Source organism: Triticum dicoccoides, chromosome 7B (assembly GCF_002162155.2).
Source record: "Triticum dicoccoides isolate Atlit2015 ecotype Zavitan chromosome 7B, WEW_v2.0, whole genome shotgun sequence".
Taxonomy (NCBI): domain Eukaryota; kingdom Viridiplantae; phylum Streptophyta; class Magnoliopsida; order Poales; family Poaceae; genus Triticum; species Triticum dicoccoides.
In genome coordinates, this window is record NC_041393.1 from 70,220,663 (window position 1) to 70,224,865 (window position 4,203).

Below are 4,203 nucleotides of genomic sequence, written 5' to 3' on the forward strand. Positions count from 1 at the left end.
TCCGCCTGGATCATGCGCGTGGGGGTATGGGGAGGGGAGGGGAATTGGCTCGCGAGATTTGTTCGCGAGGGGGCGACTCGGACAGGAGGGGTGGTGGAAGGAAGGATGGCCGGTGCTGGGGGTGATGAGGAGGTCGGCGGCGGCGGGGGTGGGGGAGGCCGGCGGCGGGGTTGGGATGGCAGAGAGAGGGAGGTCTGGGTCGGGGACAGGGGGATCTGGGAGGAGGTGGCGGCGGTGAGGACCTGAGGGAGGAGGAGTGTGGGTGCGGGTTAGGGTTTGGGCTGCGGATGGATGGCTGGATGGAGAGGTGGATAGTTGGACGGATGGATGGGCGCCATGTCATCGATCCGTGTGACAACTAAACCCACCAATGAGAATAGAGCACATATAATTGTGTTTTTCCTTTTGTTTTTCTTCTACTTTTACACATGAAAAAAAAAATCAAAAAATGGTCTCACATTATGCACAAGTTTGTATCTTGAATGAAAAACAATGTTGCCTAAGAAATTTTTCATTTTCGTTGCATGAAATATTCATTTTCCATTTCTCGAGTGCTCAAAATGAGTTTTTTTGTAAAGAACATACCAAATATTTGTTGCAAAATTGTATCAAATCATTTTTCTAAAATACTAGACCATATTTAATGTACAAATAACCAAATGGTTGGGTGTCAAAACTTTTAATCTACCTCTCGTGAAAAAGACAAATTTCCGCCGATTCAGCTGGAAGCGGGTCAAATTTGAACTACAGTTGCCTCATAGTTTGCTATTTATTTTTTCCAAAAATCATTTCTAGGTACATAAGTATCTATTTAATCAGAGAAACATCAAAAGTTTTCCAAGATTCAACCACTAGCTAGGAACGGTCAAGCCCGCCGTTTTGACCGCATTTTGGAACGGGCATAAAAAATTCAAAAAAATCAAAAAATTGGAAAACCTTCGCATTGTGTCATCACATGTGGCCACGTTCCTAGGAAAAATAACAAACTTGTAATACGGCAATTATTTTAAAAAAGTGTTCTCAGAAACGAGCTATCATGTGTGGAGATCAATGGCTTTCAAGCCAAATGATCAATCTTATGGCCACATCCATGGCATAGATTGTTCAAATGATCTCATATTGTGCACAAGGGTGTATATTGGAATGGCAAACAATGTTGCCTAGGGAAGTTTTTATTTTCGTTGGACGAAAAAACCATTTTCCATTTTTCGAGTGCCCGAAAGGAGGTTTTTTTGTGAAGGAACTACCAAATAATTGTTGCAAAATTGGACCAAATCATTTTTCTAAAATACTAGGCCATATTTAATGCACAATTGACAAAATGGTCTGGTGTAAAAAAATTTGATCCACCTCTCGTGAAAAAGACAAATTTCCGCCGATTCAGGTGGAAGCGGGTCAAATTTGAACTGCAGCTGCCTCATAGTTTGCTATTTATTTTTTCCAAAAATCATTTCTAGTTACATAAGTATCTATTTAATCATAGAAACACAAAAAAAATTCCAAGATTCAACCACTAGCTAGGAACGGTCAAGCGCGCCGTTTTGACCGCATTTTGAAACGGGCATAAAAATTCAAAAAAAATCAAAAAAGTGGGAAACCTTCGCATTGTGTCATCATATGTGGCCAAGTTTCCAGGAAAAATAATAAACTTGTAATACGGTAATTATTTTAAAAAGTGTTCTCAGAAATGAGCTATCAAGTGTGAAGATTCATGGCTTTCAAGCCAAATGATCAATCTTATGGCCATATTCATGGCATAGTTTGTTCAAATGATCTCATATTGTGCACAAGGGTGCATATTGGAATAGCAAACAATGTTGCCTAAGGAAGTTTTCATTTTCGTTGGACGAAAAAACCATTTTCCAATTTTCGAGTGCCCGAAAGGAGGTTTTTTTGTGAAGGAATTACCAAATAATTGTTGCAAAATTGGACCAAATCATTTTTATAAAATACTAGGCAATATTTAATGCACAATTGACAAAATGGTCTAGTGTAAAAATTTTTGATCCACCTCTCGTGAAAAAGACAAATTTCTGCCGATTCAACTGGAAGCGGGTCAAATTTGAACTGCAGCTGCCTCATAGTTTGCTATTTATTTTTTTCCAAAAATCATTTCTAGTTACATAAGGACCTATTTAATCATAAATACATGGTTTGGTGGCGATACGTCGAGGTTTGGGCGGTGGCCGAGGGCCCCAACTCTAGAGCGCGTAAACTCGCATGCTCGCCGCGTGGTCACCGCGTGACCGTGGCGTTGCCATGTGTTCTGGGAGGCCTAGGCATGTCTAGTGGGTTGGGCACTCCCCGGGTTGGTGCTAGGAAGAAAATTACAACATAAGATTCTCACGAGGAGACCAATCGATGCTCAAACATGAATTACCAGCCAAGTGTTTGATTAGCGGTACGGGAAATGTACATGGCTAATGGGCATGAGTTTTGGCTGAGGATGATCAGTTACTAAGAAGACCGTTTTCACAAATTTTCAGCTCAAAAGGAGGAGCCTAGGTGGTACTTGCTTTGCAAACTACCACACTGGACATAACTACGAATGTTGAAGCTCGGCTCAAAATAATGAATGGATTGAGCTGGCATTTGGTGGAGGATGGTTATTTGGACATAGGAAAGCACTGTAGAAAATGGATGCTATTTGGACATGCCAAAGTGGTACTTCCTTCACAAACTGTTACTCTGAACAGAATAGGAAAATGAATATTTTTGAATTATTTTTGAACTAGGCAAGGAAGATTTTTACATATTTGATGAATATATGACCCAAAGAATTTATGAGATTTTTTTGGGAATTTTGAGAATGGTAGAAATATAGGTTGCTTCACAACCTAGGGCAAAAACTGCCACATGGACATGACACATAGGCAAAACTGATGAGATGGCGCCTAGTCATCACAACCCACCACAATCTACAAGGTTATGACCATCTATATTGGTCATTAACAACTAGAAATAAGGCAGCGGACTAGCACTGTTTGCTTTGTGACCATTTCATGTTAGAAAATTACGACCTTTCTGACCAAAATGGTCGCAATGGTTTAGGGTGTGAAGCCCCCTGAACAGCTTTTGACCAATTGGTCTAAAATGGTCATAAATTTATGACCAATTCTTTGAGGGTCACTGACAGAAGGTCATAAGTTGACATATTTCTTGTAGTGATCATATGGTAAGCACAGGTTCACTCGATTATCATTTGTGTGAGTATAAGGGTCAATATGGATGTCCACGATTCTGATGTTTATATTTCACCTAACCTGCAGGGTCAATTGCTAAAGGTTTACGATATATTGAGTGGTGTTGGAGTTAGAAGTTAATGAAACTATCACCGAAAAAGTTTCGGATGTAAGAAATTGTCTTGAGAGACAACCGGAGTTGTTTTGGAGAAACCGGGAGTGTTTCAGAGAAAATCAGATAAAACCAGAAAGGTGAAAAAGTTCAAAGAGTGAAAATAATTATGTGGAGGGGTTCCAGGATTTATTGGGAACCCCCTAGAATTATTAGAGGCGCCTTGGCCTGCCCAAATAGGCTAAGTCCTATTAGGGGGTAGCCAGATGGGCCTTCAGGCTTAATAGGGTGGTGCTCCCCTATCCTTGGCCACTGAGTTGGGGCCCACCCCTTGGTGCGCCACCACAAGGGACGAAGGCTCCTCTTCCAAGTCGGTCTCCCCTTCCTCGCTAATATATACGAAGGGGTGCCCCTTAGAGACACAAGTTCTCGTGCAATCTCGGGCACCCCCTCTCTCTATTCTCTAGAAAAGTTGTGAGATGCCACGAGGTTGCTCCTCTTTCCTCTAGTTTGCCGGCGATGCCTAGCTCTGGATGGTGAAGCATTATCGGATCATTATTCTCATACGCGTGCAATCTATAGAGAGATCATGCTTTCGATCTTTGTTCGATGGACCGTTTGTGGGACGGTTCGAGGGACTTCGATAATGATCTACACCAACACTTCTTCCAGTGCAACTCAAAATTGGTAATGATCATATCTAACTTTATATACATCTTCATAGTGGTCCTGATAGGCCAATTTTTTTGGTTCAAACTACGTTTCCCAACACTTTTGAGCCGCCCATGTTTTGTTTTTAGTCTCTATTATTTCTTAATAAAATAAATGTTCAGGATTTCAAACAAAAAATCCATTTTTTAAAATTGTCACTAATTTGGAAAAATGTTCATGATTTTTTTTCAAAAAGTT